The sequence below is a fragment of the Cebus imitator genome, unplaced genomic scaffold (assembly GCF_001604975.1).
Source record: "Cebus imitator isolate Cc_AM_T3 unplaced genomic scaffold, Cebus_imitator-1.0 Scaffold92, whole genome shotgun sequence".
NCBI classification, from domain to species: Eukaryota; Metazoa; Chordata; class Mammalia; order Primates; family Cebidae; genus Cebus; species Cebus imitator.
This window is the reverse complement of record NW_016107407.1, coordinates 6324554-6338196: the sequence shown is the minus strand read 5'-3', so window position 1 is coordinate 6338196 and position 13643 is coordinate 6324554. Positions and strand designations below refer to the sequence as shown.

The 13643-nt window shown below is 44.3% G+C and overlaps 1 protein-coding gene across 3 annotated transcripts in view; it reads right to left on the bottom strand.

Moving 5' to 3' along the window:
• The window catches only part of JCAD (junctional cadherin 5 associated), a 99625-nt gene extending 86258 nt beyond the window's left edge, over positions 1-13367 (bottom strand). For all 3 annotated transcript variants that reach the window (XM_037740948.1, XM_037740946.1, XM_017535439.2), the window contains exon 1: positions 13088-13367. The gene's annotated coding sequence lies outside the window, so the exon portion shown is untranslated. The remainder of the gene's footprint in view (positions 1-13087) is intronic.
• Positions 13368-13643: the final 276 nt, after the last annotated feature.

Sequence of the window (13643 nt, the reverse complement as noted above, 5' to 3'; positions counted from 1 at the left end):
AGTGCAGTGGCATGATCTTGGCTCACTGCAACCTCTGCCTCCTGGGTTCAAGCAATCCTCCTGCCTCAGCCTCCCGATTAGCTGGGATCACAGGCAGTGCCCACCATGTCCTGCTAATTTCTGTATTTTTAGTAGACACAGGGTTTCACCATGTTGGTCACCCTGGTCTCGAACTCCTAACCTCAGGCAGTTCACCTGCCTCTGCCTCCCAAAGTTCTGGGATTACAGGTGTGGGCCGCCACACCAGGCCTACCCTCTTAAATTTTTAAGTGGACATTACAATATTAACTTACAGGCATAATGTTGCACAGCAGAGCTCTAGAATTTATTCATCTTACAAAACTGAACATTTATACCTATTAACACCGCCCCATTTCTACCCCAAACTCTGGCGACCACCATTCTACTCTCTGCTTCTTTGACTATTTTAGATTCCTTATATCAGCAGAATCATACAGTATTTGCCCTTCTGTGCCTGGCTTGTTGTATTAGTATGTTCTCACACTGCTAATAAACACATGCCCAAGACTCGGTAATTTATAAAGGAAAGAGGTTTAATGCACTTGCAGTTCCACATGAGTGGGGAGACCTCATAATCATGGTGGAAGGCAAATGAAGAGCAAAGTCACATCTTACATGGTGGCAGGAAAGAGGGCATGTGCAGGGGAACTCCCCTTTATAAAACTATCAGATCTCATGAGACTTACTCACTATCATGAGAATAGCATGGAAAAGACCCGCCCCATGATTCAATTACCTCCCACCAATTCAAGATGAGATTTGGGTGAGGACACAGCCAAACATATCCCTTATTTCACTTAGCATATCATCCCAGTTCATACTGTTGCATTGGCAAGAGTTTCTCCTTTGTTTATGCTGGATAATATTCCACTGTGTGCACAGAGCACGTTTTTCTTATGCATTCATCTCCTGATGGATATTCAGGTTGTTTCTGTATCTTAGCTATTGTGAATAATGCTTCTATGAGCCTGGGAATAAAGCTATAACTTCAAGATCTTGACTTCAACTCTTTGGTACATATAACCAGAAATAGGATTACTGAAAAACAGTAGAGTGGTTCCTCAAAAATTAAAAGTAGAATTATTGGCTGGGCACGGTGGCTCATGCCTGTAATCTCAGCACTTTGGGAGGCTGAGATGGGAGGATCATGAGATCAGGAGATCAAAACCATCCTGGCTAACATGGCAAAACCCCATCTCCACTAAAAATACAAAAACGGAGCGTGGCAGCATGTGCCTGTAATCCCAGCTACTTGGGAGGCTGAGGCAGGAGAATTGCTTGAACCCAGGAGGCAGAGGTTCCAGTGAGCCGAGATCACGGATCACGCCACTGCACTCCAGCCTGGCAACAGAGCAAGACTCTGTCACACACACACACAAAATATTATCACATGATTCAGCAATGCTGGTTGTTCTTTTGCCATAATAGTTAAATGTGTATGTAAGAAGATAAAGGCAAATAATTCAGATTCATACACTTAGAATTGGAAGAAACTTCAACTGGTATATGTCAAATGTTAAAATAAATGTTAAATGTTCAAATCAATGTTTAAATCAATGTTCAAATTGCTGAGAAAACGTTAAAATAGATAAGAAAATACCTGTTCAAATGTTAAAATACTTGTTCAAATGTTAAAGTAAATGAAAAAATGCCTGTGTATTTATGCATAAACACACACACACACACACACACACACACACACACACACAGAGCCAGTTCTTTTGATCTCTAATAAGCCCCTTCTCTATTGCTATTGTAATAACCTACAGACAATAAACATTTAGGGAGTCAATTTTTCAATTAAATTCAACCGACCTTTTCTGCTATATGGTTATGTGCAAAACAGCTTGCAAAGTACTGTGCAAGGCCCCCAGATGAACAAGATTTAGTTTTAATTTTCAAGAGGTTTGCCATATAACATAGAAAATGCAAGTCAAGGCCAGATGCGGTGGCTCTTGCCTGTAATGGCAGCACTTTCGGGGCTGAGGTGGCCAGGTCACCTGAGGTGAGGAGTTCAAGACCAGCCTGACCAACATGGAGAAACCCCATCTCTACTAAAAATACAAAATTAGCTGAGTGTGGTGATTCATGACTGTAATCCCAGCTACTCGGGAGGCTGAGGCAGGAGAATCGCTTGAACCTGGGAGGCATCATTGCACTCCAGCCTGGCAACAAGAGCAAAACTCTGTCTCAAAAAAAAAAAAAAGAAAGAAAATGCAATTCAATGGGAAAGTGGTAAGTGCTATGGCAAAGGCACAATGGTGTGTCATGGGGATACACCAAAAGAAATGAACTCCAGCTTGAGTAGTTCTGGTTGGGACTAGCCTGCAGGCGGAGAGGGAGGTCAAAGAGCCTTAGGAAGAGGCAAGTGAGAAGCTAATTCCCAGAGGCCTGTGGGCATGTGGCTCTTTCTTTAAAAGGAAAATTATTTCGGAGGTCCTGGGTGTAAAGCCTGAGAGGGTTGCGGGTGGGAGGGAGAGTGAAGCAACTTCACAAGGGGCTTTGCATGCTGTGTTAAGGGAGTTTGGATTTGATTCAGTAGCAGGTTTTTGAGAAGAAGAGTAACTTCATTAGAGCTGAGCTTCATACGTGGAATCAACCTAGGTGCCCATCAACAGTGGATTGATAAAGAAAATAGGAAACATGTACACCATGAATACTATGCAGCCAGGAAAAGGAATGAAATCACGTCTTTTGCGGCTGCATAGATGCAGCTGAAGGTCATTATCTGAAACAAATTAATGCAGGAACAGAAAACCAAATACCATATGTTCTCACTTGTAAATGGGAGCTAGGCTGGGCCTGGTGGTTCATGCCTGTAATCCCAACACTTTGGGAGGCCAAGGCAGGTGGATCACGAAGTCAGAAGTTTGAGACCAGTCTGGCCAACATGGTGAAACCCCATATCTACTAAAACCACAAAAATTAGCTGGGCATGGTGGCGGGCACCTGTGATCCCAGCTACTCAAGAGGCTGAGGCAGGAGAATCATTTGAACCCAGTAGGCAGAAGTTGCAGTAAGCCGAGATTATGCCATTGCACTCCAGCCTGGGTGACAGGGTGACAGGGTGACTCCATCTCAAAAAAATTAAAAAAAAACTAAGTGGTAGCTAAACATTGAGTGCTGTGGACAAAAACAGAACAATAAACACACTGGAAACCACTAGAGTTCGGAGGGAGAAGGGCAAGGGTTGAAAAGCCACCTGTTGGGTATTACACTCACTACTTGGGTGATGGGACCATCCACACCACGAGCCTCAGCATCCCATAATATATCCATGTAACAAACCTGTGTATGTACCTCCTGAATCTAAAACAAAAGTTGAAATTATTTTAAAATTAAAACCATATGCTTGTCAAAAGTTTTTTTTTTTTTTTTTTTTTTTTTTTTTTTTTTTATTTTTTTTTTTTTTTAATGAACTGTGCTTTATGATTAAACTCAGAGGAGAGAGAAGAGCGGAGTGTTGGGGGTTGGCTGAAAAATGGCAGCTCAATTCTGTTATTCGCATGCTACCTGTGGTAATAATAGCATTGATTGAATGTGCTAAGAGCTTTGCATACATTAGCTCATTTAATTGTCACAACATTCCTGCAGGCTAGGGGCTTTTATTACTTTTACTTTACAGATCAGGAAATGAGTTTGAGAGGTTCCTACGGAACCTGGAAAGAGGCTCTGCTGGAAAGAGGCAGATCGTAGGAACAGCCAGGTCACTTTGGTTCCTGAATGCACCCTCTTCACTGAGACCCTGTCCTGCTTTGTATTGCTAAATCCAGTTGGCAATGATTTCTTTGAGACAGGTATGCCTGAGAGAGGTGAAAATAATTTTTCAACATTCCTGTAATAGCAGATATCTAAAAAGATGATGAGAAGACAAAGGCAGGGACTGACTGTGCTGTCACCAGCCTTTCAATTGTGACATTCAAACCCTGAGGGGCTCCTTTCTCTCTGCCTGTTTTCTTTCTTTCTTTTTTTTTTTTTTTGTGATGGAATCTTGCTCTCTCACTCACTGCAACCTCTGCTTCCTGGGTTCAAGCGATCCTCCTGCCTCAGCCTCCTGAATAACTGGGATTATAGGCACTTGCCACTACACCCAGCTAATTTTTTTATTTTTAGTAGGGATGGGGTTTTGCCATGTTGGCCAGGCTGGTCTTGAACTCCTGACCTCAGGTGATCTGCCTGCTGTGGCCTCCCAAAATGCTGGGATTACAGGTGTGAACCATCACGCCCAGCCCTTTCCGCCTATTTTCTAGTCCAAATCCTCAGCTTTTGTTTGCATCTACTAAAATAATGCAACATAATTTTGATATTAGTTTCAGAAAATTAAGAATCAGAAAAATAAGGCTATTGTAAAATAATTCACATAATGCTTGTCAAAGCCTAATGCCAATGTGTCATTTTTATCACCTGCTATGATAAATTAGCATTGGACATTAATTGACATGACTGCTTTCGGTAAGTGTAAAACACCAAAGCTAATTTTACAATATATGTGTGAAGATCCAAAATGGTGATTTTGCATCCTATATTCTGAATTGGTTAAGACCCAGTATTAACGTAACTCTGCTAATTCTTGCAAGCATTTATTTCGTAGCAATCACATCTAGGAAGGAACACAGCGCTCCCTTCAGGATCCCAACCAATATTTCTGTTGCATCACAATTCCAGAGCAATAGAATCACAATTAAAGATTATGCTATAGATGTCATTTATCATTTTAAAGGGAGGCAGGCTGGGTGCATTGGCTCACACCTATAATCCCAGGATGTTGGGATGCTGAGACAGGATGATCACTTGAGTCTGGGAGCTCAAGGTCAGTCTGGGCAATACAGCAAGACCCCATCTCTACAGAAAATACAAAATATAAAAAATTAGCTGGGCATGATGGTGCATGCCTGTAGTCCCTGCCACGTTGGAGGCTAAGACAGGAGGATCACTTGAGCCCAGGACTTGGAGGCTGCAGTGAGCTATGATGGCACCGTTGCACTCTAGTCTGGGCAACAGAGCAATACCTTGTCTGTTAAAAAAAAAAAAAAAAGACAACACAAAAAGGCAGATGTGTCTCTCTAGAACTTTGTCACTGTGAAGCCTAGAGTTGCACAAACGATTAAGTTGGATGAACGTTGTTGTAGTTCTTTGTTTTTATTTGTTTGTTTTTTGAGACAGTCTCACTCTGTCGCCCAGGCTGGAGTGCAGTGGTGCTGTCTCAGCTTACCGCAACATTTGCCTCCTGGGTTCAAGCGATTCTTCTGCCTCAGCCTCCTGAATAGCTGGGATTACAGGCATGTGCTACTGCACCTGGCTGATTTTTTAGTAGAGACAGGGTTTCGCCATGTTGGCCAGGCTGGTCTCAAACTCCTGATCTTGGGTGATCTGCCTGCCTCGGCCTCCTAAAGTACTGGGATTATAGGAGTGAGCCACCATGCCTGGCCCGTTATAGTTCTTTGAGCTTAAATGCCTTGCAAAGTGCCCATTTCCCCATTTGATTTCTCAATTACTATCCTCCTGGATGGGCATGCTAAAAAGAAGGCCTTCAGCTCAAATGTGGGGAGACCACGGCTGGATGCAGGCAGCCCTGTGTTCCTGTCCTCACAGCATTGTTTCCTTATTGTCACTTACTGTCCCATGGCAGTCCTGATTCTTTATTAACACTGGAGAATTGGGACAGAGCCTTGCGCATCCCTCCTGATGGGACTGTTGATGAGTTTTCGGTGGGCTTACACAAATACTCATTTGATTGTCAAAAGTGTTCAAACGAGAGCGACTCCATCTTGAATAGGGGCTAGGTAAGATAAGGCTGGACCTACTGGGCTGCATTCCCAGGAGGTTAGACACTCTAAGTCACAGGATGAGATAGGAGGTCACATGACACAAGTCACAAAGACCTTGCTAATAAAACAGCATGCGGTAAAGAACAGCAAGAACCCGCCAAAACCAAGACGATGACGAAAGCGATCTCTGGTCGGTCAGCCTCGCTGTTCATTTTATGCTAACTACACTGCATTAGCATGCCAGAAGACACTCCCACCAGCGCCGTGAAGTTTACAGATGCAACGGCAATGTCCATTGAGACACAGTCTAGCTCTGTTGCCAGGCTGGAGCCCAGAAGTTACCCTACGTATTCTAAAAGGGGGAGGAAACCTCATTTCTGGAAATTGCCCACCTGTTTCCCTGAAAACTTATGAATAATCCACTCCTTGTTTAGCATATAATCAAGAAGTAACTATAAGTACAATCAGTCGAAGAGCCCATGGCACTGCCCTGCCTACGGTGTAGCCATTCTTTTCTTTCTTCTTTAATAAACTTGCTTTCACTTTATGGACTCGCCCTGAAGTCTTCCAAGAGTTCAGAAACCCTCTTTGGGGGTCTGGATTGGGACCCCTTTTGAGTAACATGATGAAGTATCTAAATCAGTGGACAACTGAATGAAATCAGAAAACACATCATTCAAAAAAGTCAATCGTAAAGCCCCATCATTTCAGAATGAAGATGAAACTTATTTGCTTTTTAATTGCTCAAGGAACAACTACCTGAAAACTTAAAAAAAAATGGCCATAGTATATAATAAAATACGTACCCCTATCCTGGAATGCCCCTTTACTGTCTAGGATAACTTAATCAGCAGGTTATGTTCCAGAAATATGTCAGAAGCCCTATCTTAAGAATGATGAAGTCCAGGTGCAGTGGCTCATTCCTGTAATCCCAACACCTTGGCAGACTGAGGTAGGAGGATCACTTGAGGTCAGGAGTTCAAAACCAGCCTGGCCAACATGGTGAAACCCTGTCTCTACTAAAAATACAAAATTAGCCAGGTGTGATGGCGCATGCCCCGTGATCCCAGCTACTTGGGAGGCTGAGGCAGGAGAATCACTTAAGCCTGGGAGGTGGAGGTTACAGTGAGCCAAGATCGTGCCACTGCACTCCAACCCAGGTGGCAAGAGCAAAACTTTGTCTTAAAAAAAAAAAAAGAAAAATGAGTGATGGCATTATTAAGGGTGGCTCTCATGGTGTCAGGAAAGTGTGCTTGGCTCTCAAAAGCTTTCTCTTTATTCAAGCTCAGAATTGGAGAGGGATAGGCATCCACATAGCCTTGAGTTTGGGAACACTGCTTTGCAATGGGGCAATGAGAATTTTACCAGAAAGACTCCAGGCACAGAACCATATTATACACTCAAAGTGAGGGGCTTATACGGGGAAGATATCCCATTGTTCGTTGTTCATTCATTGAAGATATCCCAACATTTAGTTGTCGCACATGAGCACCCGGTGGTGTCCAAAGCCAGAAAGAAATGATGGCAGTGATCATCTCCTCACTGGAGTTTTCCCTAAGTCCATGGGAGGAGACTTCAGCCATTACATACTTCTTCCTTAAGCCAGACTTCTCCAGCCTAGATACCAAATGCCTTCTTCGTAAACTCGCATTCCAACCTACACATCCGTGGAAGGGAAAATCCCCGTGAAGCATAAGGGGCCCTTCTATGCGCTTAACATTTTTTTAAAAAGGAAAAGCAGCTCTCATATGCTTTAGGCAAGTTTTCCTAAGTATGTTCCACAGTGAACATTTTGGGAGTAGACTTTTTTCTGTCCTGAATCTTGAGAAGGCGGAGCTTGGAGTCCTTGGCCCAACTTGCTGGTTGAAACAACAGGGGCTTGAGCAGGAGACAGAGGGCCACAGAGCTGCTCTCCACTGCACGCCCTGGCACCCAGCATCTCCCCTTGTCCCCAGAATGCCCCTCCCCAGCCCCCGTGCTCAGTTATCTTGATCATCTGTCTGTGTGCATTGAGGCCATTCTGTCCACTCCTCCACCAAGCAAGGAGACTATGATTGGCGGCCCAGCACTGGCCTTGATGGGACAAAGATGCCACTGTAGGTTCCTGTACCAGGCTGTCTGTACCAGGGGCATCATCACAGACACTCTGAAATGCACGTCTAGGCTTGGTTCATTAAGGAACTTTCACTCAAAGCATCATGGACAGCATGGATAGTCAGGGCGGGACTAGTTTCATGGTGTTTTAGGAAACTTCAGGGAGGGAAAAAGCAGAGAGAGAAGGCGGGCTGGCAAGTCATTGGCAAATCTCTCTCTCTCTCTCTCTCTCTCTCTCTCTCTGTCTCTGTCTGTCTGTCTCAGTCTCTCTCATCTTCCCATTTTTCTTTGGGAAACCCTGCCCATTCTCTGAACTTCACTGATACCCTTGATTCTTCACTTTTGACTTTCTAACCAGGGTCTCCATTCCCGTCTCCTTAAGTGCTAGTCCCCTGTCAGCTGCAGGGCCATATTTGCCCCCACTCCCTGGGGGAGTAAACTCAGATCTCTTGTTGTCTTCTCTAATAGAAAGCAAGCTTCCCTTTCTCCTACCCTCAGTGTTCCCATCTCGTTAATGGTGCCACCATTTCCCCAAACTTCCAACTTCAAAACTTGAAGCTACTTTGATGGATGCCTCAGCCAGTCACCTAATCTTGTTGTTTTGTGTTCTTTCAGTGTCTCCCTCCTTTCTGTCACTGTCACTCTGCTCTCCTTGCGGCTGCCTGAGTTATCTCATTATATCAAACCTTGATTACCCAAATAATTGCTTTGCTGCTCCAGCCTCCATCCCCACAATCCAAGGGGTGAGTGGATGATGGAAGAATACTATGATTTGCCATGGCAGCATCAGTTGTGGGTGGGGAGGATGGACAATATGTTGTAGACTCCATGATGTGTGGACTCCCTGATATATGGACTCCTTAATATATAAGCCGCTTGATGTATGGACCTGCTGATGTATGAACCACCTGATATATGGACCCCCTGATATATGAACCAGCTGACATATGGACCCGCTGATGTACAGACCTGCTGATATAGGGACCCCTGATGTATGGACCAGCTGATGTGTGAACCTCCTGATATATGGACCCCCTGACATATGGGCCAGCTGACATATAGACCAGCTGATGTGTGGACTCATTGATGTATTGGCTCACTGATGTATGGACCAGATGATGTATAGACGCACTGATGTATGGATCAGCTGATGTGTGGACCAGCTGGCATATGGGCCAGCTGACGAATGGACCTGATGATATATGGACCGCTGATGTATGGACCAGCTGATGTGTGAACTCCCTTATGTATAGGACAGCTGATATATGGACCAGCTGATGTATGGGCCCGCTGACATATGGATGCACTGATGTATGAACCAGCTGATGTGTGAACCTCCTGATGTGTGCCTCCTCTGGTATATGAACCAGCTGATATATGGGCCAGATGATGTATGGACCCCCAAATGTATGGAACCCTAATAATATGGACCACTGATGTATGAACCTCCTGATGTGTGACCCACCAATATATGGACCAGTTGATATACGGACCCACTGGTGTATGGACCAGCTGATATATGCACCTACCCACCCACCACCCAGCTGAGGTATGGACTAACTGATGTATGGGCCAGCTGATGTATGGACCAGCTGATGTGTGAACGTCCTGATGTGTGCCTCTCCCCTTCACGTGATATATGGACTGGCTGATGTATGGACCCTCTGATGTATGAGTCTGCTGATGTTTGGAGCAGCTGTGGCTCTCCACTCACCATAGACCTTCCACCCTGTTCCTCACATGCACACTGCTCCTTCTGGCCATCTGAGTGCCTGACAACCCTTTGGGACCCAGCCCAGAGGCCACTTCTTCTTGGGTGCATTTTCTTCAAAAAAATTTTTTTTGTAGAGATGTGGTCTTGCTATGTTGCCCAGGCTGGTCTCTAACTCCTGGCCTCAAGCAATCCTGTCCCCACTGTTGACCCATCTGAAGATGGGAGAGATCTTAGGCCCAGTGCTAGGGAATAACCATAATTTGCTCTTCAGTTATTCAGCAAATCCATATTGAGTTCCCACAATGATAACCACAGTCCTAAGCACTAAGATACAATAATGAACAGACAGAATCCCTTCTTCATGAGGCTCACATACTCCTAGGAGGAGAGAGATAACATTTTATTTGTTCATTTAAATAAGTAAACATGTGATGTGACATGACATGATAAATCATAAAGCTATGTATAAGGAAAAATAAAGCCAGAAAAAGGAAATGCAAAGTGAATGACTGGACAAATGGCCAACAAACAAATGAAAAGAGGCTCCGTGTCATTAGTCACGAGAGAAATGTGATTCAAGTCCACAGTGAGCTCGCACTTCACACCCAGTAGGATGGCGATCATAAAAATAACCGGAAAATAACTTTTGGCAAGAATGTGGAGAAATTGGAACCGTCCTACAGCGCTGGTGGGAATGTGAAATAGTGCAGCTGCTGTGGAAAATAGTTTGGCAGTGCCTCGAAAAGTTAAACATAGACTCACCATATGATCCAGCAACTCCACTCCCAGGTAGATGCCCCCAAAGAGCTGAAAATACGGGTTTAAGTGAAAACTTGTCCACCCGCGCTCACGGCAGCACTATTCACAATAACTGAAAGGTGGCAACAACTCAAATGTGAACTGACAAAGCATAAACAAAACGTGATATATACACACACCATGGACTATCATTCAGCCGTAGAACGGAATGGAGGACCGACGCAGGCCGCATCACGGACCAACATTAAGAATAGGATGCTGGGCCAGGTGCGGTGGCTCATGCCTGTAATCCCAGCACTTTGGGAGGCCAAGGGGGGAGGATCGCTTGAAGCCAGGAGTTCAAGACCAGCCTGGGCAACAAAACAAGACCCTGTCTCTACAAAAAATAAAAATACATTAGCTGGGCACAACAGCATGCACCTGTCATCCAAGCCACTCAGGAGACAGAGGCAGGAAGATCGATTGAGCCTAGGAGTTCCAGGCTGCCTGCAGGGAGCCATGCTGTGCCACTGCACTCCATCCTCAGCAACACAGTGAGACCCTGTCTCTTCACAAAACAAAATTTAAACAAACAAACAACAACAACAAAAAATCATCATGCTAAGTGAAATAAGCCAGACGCAAAAGTTCATATAAGGTATGATTTCATTTATATGAAATATCAAGGCCAGGCTCATGCCTGTAATCCCAGCACTTTGGGAGGCCGAGGCAAGTGGATCAGCTGAAGTCAGGAGTTCGAGACCAGCCTGGCCAACATGATGCAACCCCATCTCCACTAAAAATACAAAAATTAGTCGGGTGTAGGGGTGGGCACCCGTAATCCCAGCTACTCAGGAGGCTGAGGCAGGAGAATCGCTTGAACCCAGGAGGTGGAGGTTGCAGTGAGCCGAGACTGTGCCACTGCACTCTAGCCTGGGCGACAGTGCAAGACTCTGTCAAAAAAGAAAACACCCTCCCAGCAGAGAGGAAGGAAGTACAAAAGTACCAAACAGACAGATGGCTGCGAGCAGCATTCATTAGAACCTGGCTCCACCCTCCTCACTGGGCGCCTCCACCTCTCTTTACCCAGCAGTTCCCTTTTTACCGCTCATCAGGACATGCCCTGTTGCCCTGTCCCCCAGACACCACGTACCCTTCCAACCTGTTCCTCCCCTGCACACTACTCCTTCTGGCCATTTGAATTGCTGACTACCCTTTGGCACCCAGCCCAGGGACCACTTCTTCTTGGGTGCATTTTCCTTTAAAAAAATTCTTTTTTAGAGACGGGGTTTTGCTATGTTGCCCAGGATGGTCTTGAACTCCTGGCCTCAAATGATTCTCCAGCCCCAGCCTTGAAAATGTTGGGTGCATTAAAGATTTGAGCATTGTCTATGACTCCTCAGCAGTATGACACTGGGCACTTAGCCCCCTCTGTAAGTTTCTCTTTCCTCGTATGTAAAATAAGGGCTTCTGAGAGAATAAAATAAGATGATTGCAAAGTGGGTGGCTTCGTCCCCCATGCACAGGGGGTCTCCTGAATGGTGTACGACCTGTACGACCACTTCAACCTCACCTGTAATCCGAAGCCCTTCATTTTGTGCATCTGATAATGTTGGTAATGATTCGATAATGTAGGGGAGACACAGGATAAACACCAAGGATGATATTTATCTTCTTTGAAACGGCCTTCCCCCAACCCTGGTAACTATTTCGATGCAGAGCATATATAAGGCACGTGAATAAACGTTTGACTGACAACTCATTGATTGATTGATTGATTTGGCTTTATCATCAAGTAGGTAGGATATTTTCTTCAAATGCCAGTGTAAAGGAAAAATAATAATGTCTCAGGAGAGTTACAGACTGGCAAACTAGAAAACACCTGGTCCGTCCACAATGTGATATATTGAAAGCTTTCATAGACACAGATGTTTACAAAAATCATAAAACACCACAATCAAAAACAAAACAAAACAAAAAACAGGAGGCGTGGTGGCAGGTTTTCAGAAAAATGGCTCATCCTGCAAATGAACTGTTCTTTTAGTTCAGGAGACCATAGTTACTGGTATTTAAAGAAAATGTTAACACATTTTGCGATAGATTTAAGACAAGTCTCTAATGATGTATCACTTAGAAAGCCATGAGTTTAAAAACCATGAAAATATGAGATAGTAGAGCTATATTTCACTAAAATTTTAAAGCAGAATCTAGAGAGATAGATAATAGATACATAATAGAAGGTAGATAGATAGATAAATAGATGGATAGGTAGATAGAAATATAAACAGGTAAGAACAGTGGCGCCTAATGACTTGAAGAGCAGCCACAACAAGGAGAACCAATTTAGTTTTATTCAATAATAACATATGATGCTAAGATAGCGCTGGGAACCGCTCCTCTATGAGCTGGTCACGTGACCAACCTCAGAGCCACTGCACCCAACAGTGAAGAAGACCAACCGACTCTTTTCTACCTCTGTAACCTACATACAACCAAAAGCCATGCGGTGACTCCGACGAGGATCCGTCTTTCTCAGACACCCAGCCCTTTCTCCACAAACAGAGAATTGTTTCTGCAGCTCTCCCTCCGGGAGATTCTTGTTTTATCACTTTATTTCTCTTTCATAGAAGCCCTCACAAGCCCTGTTCACCAGCAAAAAGCTGGAAAGCAGCTGCCTTCTTCAGTGATTACTGGCCCTATTTTCTTAACCATCCTTTCAACAAAACAATGGAAAAGGGAAGAAAATATTTACCTGAGGAAATCCCTGGTTTCTTCATGAGCATCTAAGAATTGAATTTTTCAAAAAGCCCTTCGGATGCATCTGCTGAGAATTTCCTAAATCTGAAATCCTCCTCCGAGAGCAGCTCTAAGTTTGAGCTCTGAATAGAGGCTGTGTGTTATTTTAACCACAAGGTTCTAGTCAGTAGGGAGGAGAGATGGAAATGAGGTATGCTGGCAAACCCGGCACCCATCCACCTCAAGTGAATCGAGCTCGCAGATCTGATGCAAGAGGTTTGAGGAGATTTGAAGAACCCTCAAACCAACTTTTCCCAAACTAGAGATTAAATAACTGTGGAAAATTCCAAAGGAGTAAGATAAGACACTTATGGTCTTTTCTAAAAAAAGACGTGTTGGTATGCCCTGTCGAATACTGTCCCAAAAGAAGCTTGGTACTGTGCCTACGTGGTCCTGGGCTTTACAAGAGAAAGTTACCTTTCTCGTGGTGGCCTTTCTCTGCAGAGAAAATGGGTTAAAGGTACAAAATAGCAAAGAAGCATGACTGACCAAGTCAAATCTTTTGTGCAAAA